Source organism: Haliotis asinina, chromosome 15 (genome assembly GCF_037392515.1).
Source record: "Haliotis asinina isolate JCU_RB_2024 chromosome 15, JCU_Hal_asi_v2, whole genome shotgun sequence".
Taxonomy (NCBI): Eukaryota; Metazoa; Mollusca; class Gastropoda; order Lepetellida; family Haliotidae; genus Haliotis; species Haliotis asinina.
This window is the reverse complement of record NC_090294.1, coordinates 15,652,490-15,667,213: the sequence shown is the minus strand read 5'-3', so window position 1 is coordinate 15,667,213 and position 14,724 is coordinate 15,652,490. Positions and strand designations below refer to the sequence as shown.

The following is a 14,724-nucleotide window of genomic DNA, read 5'->3' as shown; positions in this document are numbered from 1 at the left end:
AGACGGTAGGATTGTATACCTCGGTAGGTGGCCGTCATAGTAGACGGTGGTTGGGTTTTACACCTGCAGCTGGTTAGGTGGCCGTCAAAGAAGACGGTAGGATTGTATACCTCGGTAGGTGGCCGTCATAGTAGACGGTGGTTGGGTTTTACACCTGCAGCTGGTTAGGTGGCCGTCAAAGAAGACTGTAGGATTGTATACCTCGGTAGGTGGCCGTCATAGTAGACGGTGGTTGGGTTTTACACCTGCAGCTGGTTAGGTGGCCGTCAAAGAAGACGGTAGGATTGTATACCTCGGTAGGTGGCCGTCATAGTAGACGGTGGTTGGGTTTTACACCTGCAGCTGGTTAGGTGGCCGTCAAAGAAGACGGTAGGATTGTATACCTCGGTAGGTGGCCGTCATAGTAGACGGTGGTTGGGTTTTACACCTGCAGCTGGTTAGGTGGCCGTCAAAGAAGACGGTTGGATTCATTTGTATACCGGGCTAGGAAGATATGGCCAGGTGGCAACCCAAATAGACCGTGGTTAGATTATACGTGGGACCAGGTGGCAATCAAAGTAGACGGTGGTTAGATTGTACGTGGGGCCAGGTGGCAACCCAAATAGACCGTGGTTAGATTATACGTGGGACCAGGTGGCAATCAAAGTAGACGGTGGTTGGATTGTGTACCTGGCGAGATGACCACCCAAGCAGCATACCTGGTTAGGTGGCCACCCAAAAGGACGGTGGTTGGATTGCATTCCTGGCTAGGTGGCCATCCAAACAGACGGTGGTTGGATTGTATACCTCGTTAGGTGGCCGTAAAAGTAAACGGTGGTTGGATTTCATACCAGCACCTGGTTAGGTGAAGACGGTAGGATTGTAGACCAGGCGAGATGACCACCCAAGAATATATGGCCACGTGGCAACCCAAATAGACCCAAGAAGACGATAGTTGGATTGTATACCTGACCAGGTCGTCATCATCAAAGTAGACGGTGCTTGAATTGTATACCTGGACCGATGGTCACCCAAGTAGAGGTTGATTTGACATATGCCTGACAGGGGTTGGGCAAGACTGAATGCCTTTACCGGTGACCAACTGAGGGTAGTGGGTGACTTGCATATGTGAATAGGTGAACATCTGGAAACTGGTGAGTAGATTGTAACAGGCCGCAATAGAAGACAAAGTCACTGGCAGCATGTGATAGAACGTGGTACACCAGCAGTAGATCCGAAGGTTACTGTAACATATCTTTTATGCCTGACTATCTCAAATTTTCTTCACTAAGTGTCACACAAAACGTTATAGAAGTCAAACAGTCTGATCAGATCCAAATATACATACACGTCTCTTCACATCTTACCCACCGGGTATCCACCTAACAACGACACACGTCGATTATCCCATCTTCCTCACTAAGTGTCACACAAAATGTTATAGAAGTCGGACAATCTGATCAGATATAAACATACCTGGGCGTCCTTTCACATCTGCGTCAAGGTACCCACCGGGTACCCACACAACAACGACAAACGTCCATTATCCAAAGAAACGCTGATGATTTAATCTTTATACGTACAAACGCCTCATGTCATGAGAAGTTGCAAGCTTCTTTTTACACATCCAGGCATTTTGTCAAACAATTTGGCATCAAGAGTCTACATTAACAGATCTCTAATTATGACGTTGATCGCCTGTGAAATATACTCCTGACGAGATATCAAAGACACTCCTAACGAGATTCCCAGAGTGTTGAAATCCTACCGCTATGTACAGGTCACTACAACCCACGCAACACACTGCAGGTGCTCTTCATCTAGCTGTTAGCGCCGTCGGTGATGTACAAAGTTTTTCCTTTGAGGAGAACACGTGAATGTTTGTTATGCACGTTCAAAACCCGCTACTATGAAAAGTATGGGAATCGAAGCTGCACGTGCTGGCGGGTAGTTGTCCTCGCTGAACTCGTTTTTTTTTTTTTTTGGTAAGCAGAAATGGAGAACAAGTGCAATGCATTTTATCTTTCTATTTCGTGGATTGAGAACAGGTGGTTCTGGACAACGGGCGTCCGGGGAATTACCTAACTCCAGGTGTAGGGTAGCACTGTAAACATGCCCCCTCACATTCTCACAACATTCGGGCGTGGACTCGTATCACAGCGCGGGGAGACATTAGAAATATCTCCTCAGAAATCATCGGATTCTTTCAGGAAGGAGTTGACGTAATGTTGCTGACTTTACGACCTGAATGACCTTCTTGATCCAAGCAGCGAAGAAGGATCACAATAAACGAAAAGATATTTCTAAACCGTCGAAGGGCATATTTCTGCTGTGTTTTTGTGATATGATAATTAATTCTGACCAAAGGTTATAAATATTATAGTTTGGTACATTTTTCTCGGTTACCTCGTTGCTTATAGTGAAATAGAAATTATGGTTATGTCTTGAAGTGTGACAGAATCTTAAGCTAGTGAATGTTTTACTTTTGGGAAACATAGTCGTAGTCAGTGGTCAGGTATTATTGCGAAATAGCACGTGACGGACAGTAGCACTGAAGTAGACGAAATATTCTTTGAATTTTGTTTACAACTTATCTTTTAAGGTTCTTTTATGTAAACAACATATTTTAATCGTTTATATAGCGTTATCTATTTCCTTCAACACTATTTCCTGAATTACACATACCGTCTGACAAACTGTTGCCAGAAAATGTTCCAATTCTTGGTCATTTAAAGGTTCCTGCTTCTGCAGGTTTGTGTGTTGTCTTCTGTATGTCTCCGCTAGTGCTCGGGCATCTGAGAAAGACATCCACAATGCGAGATTCCTCTGCTGTTATGAAATGGTTCGTGCACATGAAGGCATAATTTGTGGTGTTTTCGTAAACAAGGCTATAACCAAATACAAGTTATGTACTCGAAACAACCCAATAAAAACATCTCTGGTGTTGCATCGCCAAAACGCAACACAAGTGGATTAACGTTAATTTCGAGAGAGGACATGGTGCTCCAGACCGTTTTATGGAAGGTACAGTGCCGCGAGAAACCCGAGAGATGAGACGAGACACTGGCACATCTTAAATATGTACACTTTTTGCATCATAGTAGACAGTCTCCGGATGTTTCCGGTTCTGTTCGGTAATTTCCGGTAGACATACGCCAAAAGGTATCATGGTTAACCCGCAAGTACACAAAACATGTGTTTTCTTTCTTATGTTGAGTTCACGGCAGACGTTTGCAGGACAAAACATACGTTTCTGTTTATGATCTGAATGTCAAAGAATTAACACATTTTTCCGAGACAGCTATTTTGATTTCTGCATATTTTCGGTAAAAAACAAAGTACATAATTTTCCGATGTTTATTGCGAACGCGATTGTTACATTTGATAAATGACCTTGCGATAAAACATAAAAAAATACGGCACATATAGCCACGCCCAAATACTAGCGTACGATCAAATAATATTCGGTACCTTGAATCAACTTCAATATCTGTGATGGTTTGTTTGAGTATTTACTCCAGTACTATGTTATCGTACGGAGAAGAACAATGTGTCTACACTGAACTGATTTGAGAAACATACCGTGTGGGTTTTTTTTGTTGTTGTTGTTGTTTGTTTTTGTTTCTGTTTTTCGATATTTTTGGTTTTGGTTTTGTTGTGGTTTTTCTTCTAGGGGGTTGGGGGGGGGGTGGGGTCGTTTGTTGTTTTCTTTGTTTTGTTGGGGTTTTTTTTGTTTGTTGTATTGTTTTTTGTGTGTGTTTGGTTTTTGATTATTATTATTTTTATTTTTTATTTTTATTTTTTTTTTTGGGGGGGGGGGGGGGGGGTTTGGGGGTTTTTTTTGGGTTTTTTCGTTTTTGTATTAGGTTTTTTTGTTTTGTGTTTGGTTTTGGTTTTGTTTTCTTCTGGTTTGTGGCGGAGGTGTTTTGGTTTTGTTTCTTGGGGGGTTTTTGGTGGTGGTGGTGAGTTATTGTTATGTTGTTGGCTTTTGTTTTTTGGGTTTTTGGGGTTTTGTTTGTTTTGGGTTTTTTTTGGGGGGGTGTTGTTTTTAATTTTTGTATTCTTTACTTTTGTTTACGAATGCACATGTTTTAGGGAGAAATATAAGGAATGATGCATATCGCTAACGTCAGCATGTAACTCGCGCGCACGGAAATAGTGCTGACAATCCAGTGTTACTCAAGTTAGCCGTAGCTTATGCAAAGCGGGCTGCCAGTATTACTCCACGACCCCGATTAGTGTTCTGTCCATAGCATGAAGTTACATACAGTTGTGGAGAATACGACATTAAAAGACATTCTGTTCGTGACGAGTGAGTGGGATGGGTTTTACTCCGCCTTCGGGTGACAACCAGAAATGTGATTCACACATTGTAATCATGTAGAGAATCGAACCCAGGTCTTCGTTGCGGGTAAGGACGAGAAGAGTTCCGTAGCAAAAACACTTCATATATCTCGACGTGAAGTTAAATCATGTGCAAAACTTTAGTACAGTCAACAAACCAACGGCTTCCCTCCTAAGTGCAATTAAATGTTGTTACAAAACATCGTAATCTAGCTTCAATCAGTCAAAAAAGGCCTCAACAGTACGGTAATAATATCCGCATGTATGAAACCAAATTTCCTCTACAGGCCTGCTCATTTCGTGGCCACCACATGACTTTGCCTCTTGACGACAACAAAACCCATGTCCTCATCCACAGAAGCTCGATGGTGTTTTCCAAGCCTTGTAGTTTGGTTTTTACGCATATTTTAGCAATATTCCTGTAATATCAAGGCGGGTGACACCAGAAATTGTACCTTGTCGGGAATCGAACTCGGATAATAGGCGTAACTAGCGAACGCTTTAACTTTAACACATAAGCTACCTCATGGTTTCATACAGACGGTGTAAAGTATGGGTTGTAATTGTTAAATGTGGATTACGTCACAAAAGCACATATCTGCGGAACTAGAAGGAAGGAACCCGAGAACCTTGCTGGATCGTGAATTGACCGGAAATGATGGTAAAACTCACCTGTATAATTTGCCTCTGCACACCTCCAGTATTCGGGTTATCTGTACGGTGCCGACAACATAGCAATAAAACGTATTCTTCACTTGTAAGTCTGATATATTCCCTTCAACAATGACTTCAACAATTCTGCGTGAATTCAAGAATGAATCTTTATGAATCTGTACAAAAGCCTATCACCCACACGGCACTGGATAATACAACAGATTGGAGCGCAGAACACACGCGACTGTCATAGAAATAAATACCCATTTATATGTGTGAAAACAAACAATAAAGTGTCTGTTAGAATTTTACGACACGCCACAATCGGTTGTGAATAAACTTCTGCTAGAAACACAGTGGTCACCCATAAACGTCAGTGTCCCTGTTTATAGGCTGCCTATGATTTTAGATCTGTAACACACAACGTCATGTTGTGTGTCAATAACTCAATGAATATTTTAAGAGGCAACAATTCCTCGTTTGTCAGAACACACAGGAGTCCGATCGCAGCGCTACGTACGTAAGTGAGTTACGGTAGGGTGTAACGTTACGAATACTTTGAGGATCGGACCCAAGAATATTTACTCCACTTGAGCCGGGATACACAGGGAACAAATACACATTCAAAAATACATAGTGTAATTTACATGGGAGACAGTAACGTTTTCATCGTATTTCAGAATATACAGTTTTTACAGACACCTATTGTTATACAATCTATACATTTATGCAGTTGGTTAAATTTTAACACATTTGGGTTTTTTAATGTAATGGTTCGAGATATCTGACTTTCGATGATGTTTGAGGAAAGGACAGAGAAGATGTAATGAAATCCATCGCCAAAATCGCACGTGTTGCACAGGTTGCACATACTTTCTTCGAGTGAAATTTTGTGCCACCCGACTTCTTCAGTAGTTAAACGATGGTAGGAAGTTCTGAACAAGAGGAAATTAAGAGCCAAGGACACTGCGCACATATTTGAAAAATTAAGAAAAAGAAATAACATTAGTATATCCTACGCTAAGTGAGAGGCGTGGTATTTTTGACGTGAAGTAAATGACATTGACGTAAATGACAATGGTAGTCACATTTCAGTGCCGGTTATTTAACGAACTCGACACGAAACCTTTATCAGGAATTGTACTGGTGCAGCTGTTGTCGGTGTTGGTTAATATCACATTGGAAACTTTATATGTGATCGATGTTTATAGATCGATCGGATTCCCATACGACAAACCGTAAAGGGACAGGCACTTACTGCTAAAGTAAGCACCAGAGCTCATCCAAATATCTGTTAGAACACACAGCAAAACACATAAATGAAACATAAAGTACATTTTTGAACAAATCATAAACGCGAAGACTAAACGAGAATGAAATTTCAAACACGAATTTACAGTCGCAAAAATAATGACAAATTACCTTTCAGCGAAAGTTCGACACACACAAAAAAAATCTCAAACGACAGTATGAACTCCAAATCTGAAACGCGCGAAGTGGGTTAAACAAAACGTTAATTAAAACACGAACACGAATCCACAACTTCGTACCACTTACCTAACGGCGAAAGCCCATTGAAGAAATCTTCTACACATCAACTTTTAACATTGTCAAAGTCCTACGAGTCTGCAAAGTGCTGACAGTGTCGTCCTATACGGCTAAATATTTCCAAAGACAATGTCCCGATGTATGGTCTGTGATATTACCAGTATTTGCTGAGCTAAACTTGGATGTCTGCAGTCCTAGAGCCAGCGGCTAGAGTTGTTGTTGACGAGAGTAATGAGTGTGTAACAAACTTGATTGGCGTGTAACCTGACGCCCCACATAAGCTAACGGTTATCTCGCAATTAGGGTCTAACCTCAATACACTACAGAAAACAGTTTCCATCCCTGTATGTCTGTTTTCTTGCCCCGTTGTCTACCTAGTTTGCTATACATTAGATTCGCCTTGGCCTGCTGTATGTATTTCGGTCAGCGATGATGTGTCTTCAACTGCACTACTCTGTTTGTTGTCAGATGTCATTTGGGGGTAGATGATATTTAATAGGACGATTAATCCGAGACCTGCTATACGACATTGGATTTTATAAAAATAATAATAGTAAGAATGGCCGTAGAACCAGTGGAATCGTAAAATTCCCAAACGGGTTCAAAGAGCAAACGCGATAACTTTTCGATAAATCCGTCTTGCATCAGCACCAATATCAGACACCTGGAGAATGGGGATCCTGGCTTAACACAGCACCATGCCCTACGAACCTTTGAAAACATAAACACAACGGTTTCGCCAGTGACTGATGTAAAAGATCATGGAAACGAATGATTAATTGTTCAGCCGAACAAGGGAGACAAATGGGACTGAAATGCTATTAATGCATCGACAGTCATAGCTGAATGACCCATCGACCTTTGTTATCACATGGAGCTAATTTAAGACTTCTTCCTTGGTTTCCAAAGGAGAAATGTTTATGCGATACAAGACAAGTCCAAAGTTAGATGCCCTAATTCTTGTGAAAAGGTCAAATGTTTAATGGAAACAAGACGAAGCTAAATTAAGATATCTTCTTAAAAACATCGTTTCCCAAGGTGATAACCCCATCTCACTCACTCACACACTCACTCACTGAAATTACGTCGTTTATCGATTGGAAGGAGGGTTTAGAGCATAATCCCTGAACGCAATAATGTTAACTGGTGAGTTCGGGAAGAACGTTAGACGCCGAAAGGTAGAAAATCAGTTCACCAAGAAGTCTGAGGTCCAGTAGGGTTCCTACTTGCAATACTGTCAAAATGCGTTTTGGAGAAATGTCATCAGTTTGTTTGATATCAGTTGGTAATTATGTTGCACTTGTATTTTTCCAGTATTATTTCAGATTTACGCACTTATTACAAAATGACTGCACTTTGAGTTTCTCCCCTGATGAGGATACGCACATTAAGGCACACTTGACTAAACAGAACGTACAGTATTGACCAGTACAGAGGGTGCTTTGAGCAGTATATTCCAATAATATCAGTGTTAGATCAATGATGAAGATACCCCAGGCGGGATGCAAGTCAAACTAAAACGCTTAAGTGAAACACATGAAGACATGAGGTTGACATACCAAGGATCGTGATGTGGCTTAAAATCCTGATTATGCTAACCATGCACAGGACTTTACGGCACTTACAGACCACTTTCTCCCTTAATTGAGAGAATGTTTATCGACTCACGTGTGGAATCGTTACTGATAGTGGCAAACACCATGGTGCGTACGTATACGCAGTTTAAAATCTGAACGAATCGAATCCTGGCGGTGCTAAGGGGGGTAACTCTACACATTGCTTTACGGGGCATCAGGTTATCCCGTTAATAAAAGCATATTTATTGGTTCCTGCAAAGTGAATTCGTTCTCGATAGTAGTTAACATGCGGGCGATAACATGGAGGCAAACGAAAATCAAAGGAATTCGAATCCTGATAAAGTTGAGGGATGCAACTCTAAACATGGTGCATCAGACCGCGGTTAATCGTTAATAGATAACGTTTATCGATTCCAGCAGATTAAAGTAGTTGCGAACAGTGACGAACACCTAGACACCCATATACGCAAGTTTGAGAATGTAAAGACGATTACTCCACAAGCAGAATATCTTGTAATTGGAGAACCAAGTACCTAGATAATACATGACAATACAAAACGAAAAACAAACACAACCGACCTTCCTAGAGGCATATTCGTAACGAGATAGCGACATCAAGCATTGCCCGCCAATTCATCTGGTGAAAGATTGGGCTATCTTCACTATGTAGTTTCAGACCTCAGGTGCGCCGCGGTGAAAAAAAAAACGGCTACTCTTGGAGCAATCGAAATCCCCCAGCGCATTTTTATCTTTGGAGAAACCACAAACTAATTTTTTTAAGATTCGTTCCTACTGGCGCGTAAATGAAGCGGGACTGTATCCGCTAAGCACTATATAAATCGTGTTCTCAACGGCATGTTTGTATCGGGAGAACAACACCACTAAATTCCGTAATGCCACTGGGACAAGCAATAGCTTTTCCCGCCAAATTATGAGCTGATCGCTCACATCGTTACCTTACCTTTGAGATGATCGGAGAGATTACCCACCGGTGCAATGCCTATGAGTATCCTGTGATATATGTACTGCCTCGTAGGATGCTATATTACACGACGTAAAATATCCGGAATCTGCGTGGGTTAAGGTAAAGGTAGAAATTATGTTCAAACGGTATCAGACAAATTCAAGAGGGAGTGTTGCAGTCGCCGTGGATGGTGTACGTTACACAAAGTTGTTCCAGGTGCGTTGATAAAGGTGGGACGAACGAGGAGCAGGATCGACCCGTCATCTTGGAAACCGGCATTTGCTTTTCTAAAGAGAACCACAACAGAAACGCGAACACAGCTTTCGTCACCGCCAGAATGGCTGTGCGCTTGTTTCATGTATACCACCCATTCATGGTATGATGCGAATTCTGTACGGAAAAACGACGCCCCACGTGCAATACACTTCTGTTGCTCATCGCCATTCCGACGGCGACTAGTCGACGAAATGGAATACGTACCAGCCTAACCGCACATTAATTGTGATTGTTTTACTGAACGTTAACAGCTATTATCTGTGTCTGTACCTTGTGAGCGTACAGAAATATCTCACCTCACGGCATAACCCGGATACACAGGGGAAGCACGCCCCCACCACCGCCCACACCAACACCTGAAGCAACGGGCACATGATGAGGACTTCTGGGAGGTGTAACAACATCTTTTGAGCAGGTTCACTTCTTAGTGTGTAATACTTTCGTATGTTCTCGGTAAACTCGTTTGTCGTGTTATATTTGGATGATGAAATCAAAGTTTAGTCCGACCTAATGTCAAACATGGCTACATGTAGTAACAGTATAATATACTATTCAGCAATGACATATCCATTGAAAAGCCTATACATTAGGAGCTGGGAAAATGTCATGCGAAAACGTCCTTCGAAAACATCTGTGCTCAACATCAAATTAACGTAAACGTTACAACGAAGTCAGGGCGACCACTACACTTTTGATTTGTTACAGCCAGATTTGGTTAAAAGCATATCGAAAACATTTTCAGCAAATGACCGAGGGAAGTGGGGGTAGCCTCGTCGTAAAAGTGTTTCCTGTCTCCCAAAGGTTCGATTCCCCACGTGGGTACAATGTGTGAAGCCCTTTCCCGCCGTGATACTGCTGGAACATTGCTAAAAGCGGACTAAAACCACACTCACTCACTCACTCACTCACACACACACACACAGCTCGTGATCGGTAGCAAGAAACAAAGCAATTCTTATGCTTTACAATATTACAACAACACCACGGCGAGGAAAGCCAGTAATGGGCTTCACGCTGTACCCATAAGGGAATCGAACCCGTGTCTTTAGTGTGACAAGAGAACGCTTTATCCATAACACTACCTGAGCGCACGTCAAACTAACATGCACATAGTCACGTTGTACTGTTTCAGCCTGATCCTGAAGGGAAATCGTGATCGAAAAACAAAGCAAATTGCATTTTAATCCACACGACTCGACAGTGTTGCGTTAATACCAACATATCTGCCAGTCCGTCTGGAAGGGACTATTTATATTCTCACATAGTTTATTTTCGTTCGCCTTCTCAAAACCGTCAATGTAAGTCCCATGGGAATAGCTACCGCACTGTTTGTGTTCTATGTAGAGAACCCCAAGGGTTTGGTTCGTGGTTGCCTGCAAGGTTTCACTCGGTTTCTGATAATAAATATAGAATTGCAAAACCTTACTCTTCTGCACATGACGTCTGACCGGAAAGGAAATATGACTATATGATCTAGCAAACATACAAAAACGTAATGTACGCCAGGCATATTGGGAAAGCAGTCTATTCTAGGTCAAAAAGAACCCCTGTCTATATCCCTTTGACTACAGCTTACCTTTGCACTTGTTCCGCACAACATCAATGCAGCCGCGCGAAGGATTTAAATTCACGATGCGTAGTCCCACAACGCTTTAGGCACTTTACACCTAACTGCCTAAAGGCCTACTACCTACGTATTGACCAATGGGAATTTTTAGAATATTTAATTAGCCACGTGATGTTCTAGGGAGACTAATGGTACCTGATTGGGTCACAGCTCGTGTCTGCCATTCAGGCAGATGATTGACTTCTCTCCTTAGTGTTTTCTCGTAGAGGGAAGCGTGGAAATGTCAAACTGAGACTTGTGAATAGAGTCTGTGTTTGTTTACAACGAGGATCAAAGGCGCCGCTCGTTGAGATGTACACCGAGAATGTCACGTAAAGCCGAATGATAATCTTAAACTGTTTCAAAAGTATAAAGTTCCGAATTATTACGTTTGTCACATTGGTAGCGAGGGTGAAAGTAGATATGGTGGTGGGTCTACACATCACTAGACATGTATTGCATCTCTAGACATCTTGCAATGAATGAGTGGATCTTGTTTTACGTAGTATTAATATTCCACGCGCGATCATGATTCCCAAACAGTGGTGCAGTGATTGAAAGTATGGTCACCAGTCCACGCCACTTTAATAACGCCGCACAGCGCAGGCCACACGATAGTATCACCCGATTTTACTACAGCTGGATCATTCGATAGATCTGGGGTGCAAGGGAGCTATTTTTCCCGGGATCGCCACATGGGGGTGTGTCGCACAATGGGACGAAGTCACGCTAGCGTTGTCGTTTTACATACTGTAAAACCATCAATGGCCAAACAGATAACAGCTATAACGCTAGAGCTCCCAACAACGCCTCGTAACAGTAAACAGACCGTTCATTCATGATACTAAAACAGCCGATTACAAAAACATTCAGGTTCGGCCTTGAACTTGCTTGCAGTCCAAGGTCACGTGCAGATCATAGAGTGTAGTCGAGATAAATACCCGGATGGTTTACCGCCAGTCTGGCGAGGTGGGTGTCAACGACAACATGTACACACAAACGTGGTCGGCAAGCATGGTCGAGAATTCTGATGAAGACCTAAAAACATCTTAATTTTCACTGATCAGAGCCATGTGTAGACTCGACGCGACACACTACCTGTTCTGCAACAAACACGGCAGGTAATGATGCTGATTAAATAGCGGCCAAGTAGAACTGGGACAGCTGTTGATCAGTGTCTATACGAACAAAGACGAACAGGGCAATGTTTACGTACAATAGCCTACATGGATAATAGCTCTGTCCCAGTCAATGGGAAGGGTGCACTATCAAACATGAGTACATGCAAGAGCATATATATGACTTGTTTGACCCAGATTACGCCGTGCAGTCAATATTAGCAAGGGATGTTTAGTATAAATAGACCATCATTGCTGGCAGACACAGTTCTGAATAAATATTGCACGAATGTTGTTAGAGATTACTTTGTAGGATTCGTTATTTCATAGACATGTATTTGTGCCATCCATATACGGAGCGCATTGACCTGTTGCGCTGGTTAGAGTGACACAAGACGCGAACCACATCTGCTTTAGAGTCTCTCAGTGGGTGGCTCTTGCAATCAGCATATATAGAACGCAATTAATACACATATAAATCTCTGTCTTTTTATTTCCAAGTCCCCCGTTGTGTTTCTCGGTGCGTCTCTCCTGGATTGTCGGCCTCTCCGACTGTCTGAAAGCATTACCAATCGTCTGATGGAGAGTCTATCTCTTCTCATCTTCTCTCTCTGGAAATGACGCTTCTCTCTCTCTCTCGCTCTCTCTCGCTCTCTCTCTCTCTTTCTCTCTCTCTCTCACTCGTAAAACTGTCCATACCTCTCTAAAGAAACTAATTAGACGTCTATCTGTTTTCACTAGCTCTGTCTATTTCTCCGTTTCTCTCTCTCTCTCTCTCTCTCTCCCTCTCTCTCTCTCTCTCATTGCATGCCACTGCCAGTTTGTTTGTCTATGTCACAATCCATCGCCAATAGTTTGTGTGTCTTTCAAGCTAGCTCTCTTTGTCTATCCGTACGTCTGCCTCTTGCTAAGTCTGTCTCCCTGTTCACCACAGTTTCTGTACGTCTGTCTCACAGTTTTACTCGCAATCTCGCTGGCTGTTTTTTTTTCTGTCCTTCTTATGTCTCTTCCCCAATCAATGTCTCTTTTTCATTGTTCATCTCTCTGTCCGTCTGTATCTGATCATGTGCGTCTATCTCTTTCAGTTTGTCTGTCTGTCTAATCTTCCATAGCGGACTGTACGTCTGTCTATAGAACTGTTCTACTGCCTGTCACCCCCTCTGACACTGACAGTCCGCTTCACATTTGATTTCTATATATGTAGGTGCGGTGGGGTGGCCATACAGTGAAAGCGTCAGCTCGTCACGCCAAAGACCCGGGTTCGATTTCCGTCATGGGAACCAAACGTGAAGCATTTTTCGGGTGTCCCCTGTCATGATATTGTTGGAGCATTGCTAAAAGTGTGTAAAACAACACTTATTCAATCACTGTACCTGTACATCTGTCTGTATCACTTACTATGCTCGTCACTTTTATCTGACTTTCACTATTTCTTGACCGACATGTTTCATTGCCTCATTGTGAGTTTCTGTCCTGCAACTGTATCTGAACTGCAACTTCCGCGTGTCTCCCCTTCTATCCCACAATCCACCCGTGACTGCACGCCTGTCTACCTGTCTGTCTCATATATTAGTTATGTCAATCAGTTCGTTATAGCCTTATTTCACAAGGTAGAATAGGCCTTCAGCAACACATGCGAGCCATAAGAGGCGACTCTGCTTGTAGAGAGAGGACTAACGAGATCGGGTGGTCAGATCTCGCTGACTTAGTTGGCACATGTCAAGTTCCCATTTGCGGAGATTGATGTTCATGCTGTTGATCACTGGATAGTCTGGTCCTGACTCAATTATTTACAGACCGCCGCAAAAAAGATGAAATATTGTTGAGTTCGGCGTAAACCTAAACTCTCTTATAACCGTAGTTTACTGTTCGTAGTTTACAAGAGAAATACTCTACGCAACACTGATTTGAACAGTCTACTTGTCCTGTCTTAGATTGTTAAGCCTCGCGAAAACACTTTAAATATGTCAGGGAGTTATTAATTCATGCTAAACGAAGTGACCACCATAAATCCCAAACTGGGTGCGTTTATGACCCAGGTAACCTTAAACTGGTTCGCTGAGCACGTAACCGAAGGAGACGTGCGACGAAGAAAGCCTCGCCGTGACGGCTCTACGAGTCTAATCCCCCTTACCTGTCGGCCCCATACTGATGCGCACTTGTACTCGTGTCGTTTACATAAGACCCCCCGCGTACTCAGTGGTGTCCTATCGCATGACGTCTTCACGCGGCGTCTATGCATTTAATTAATACATAGTCTTTTACACTCTCGGCTTGCTCATTCTGCGATGTCGGCGATTGTCATCCAAGCCGTCGCGGTGTTAGAAAAATAGTATCTAAGTTTGTTCACAATGGCTGTTTTTTAATCAGTTTCTATCACATTAAATACTGACACTTGTAATCGATGGCTGGGATTGCAGTAATCAAGTTTAATGGTTAGACCCCACAGTAAGCAAAGCGGCTGTAAAATGCTGATTTCTATCGAAGTCCTGTCAAACAAATTGGGACATGTTTCACTTAAACGTTATGCTGTGTTCAGTTCAGATCGATCGGACATTGGACGTAATTTACAGACATGTTAAATGTTATTAAACGTTGAAGGTTTGAAAACGAGTTCGGGAATTACCTCCCTTGATTATCAATTCATGCACAGGAACA

The 14,724-nt window shown here is 42.5% G+C and overlaps 1 protein-coding gene across 3 annotated transcripts in view; it reads right to left on the bottom strand.

Moving 5' to 3' along the window:
- The window catches only part of LOC137265794 (matrix metallopeptidase-21-like), a 105,758-nt gene that overhangs the window by 58,092 nt on the left and 32,942 nt on the right, over positions 1 to 14,724 (bottom strand). The window contains exon 1 of one of the 3 annotated variants that reach the window (XM_067801256.1): positions 6,535 to 6,713. The exons of the other annotated variants lie outside the window; for them this stretch is intronic. The gene's annotated coding sequence lies outside the window, so the exon portion shown is untranslated. Of the gene's footprint in view, positions 1 to 6,534; positions 6,714 to 14,724 lie in introns of those variants that run through there. 3 annotated transcript variants of the gene reach the window in all.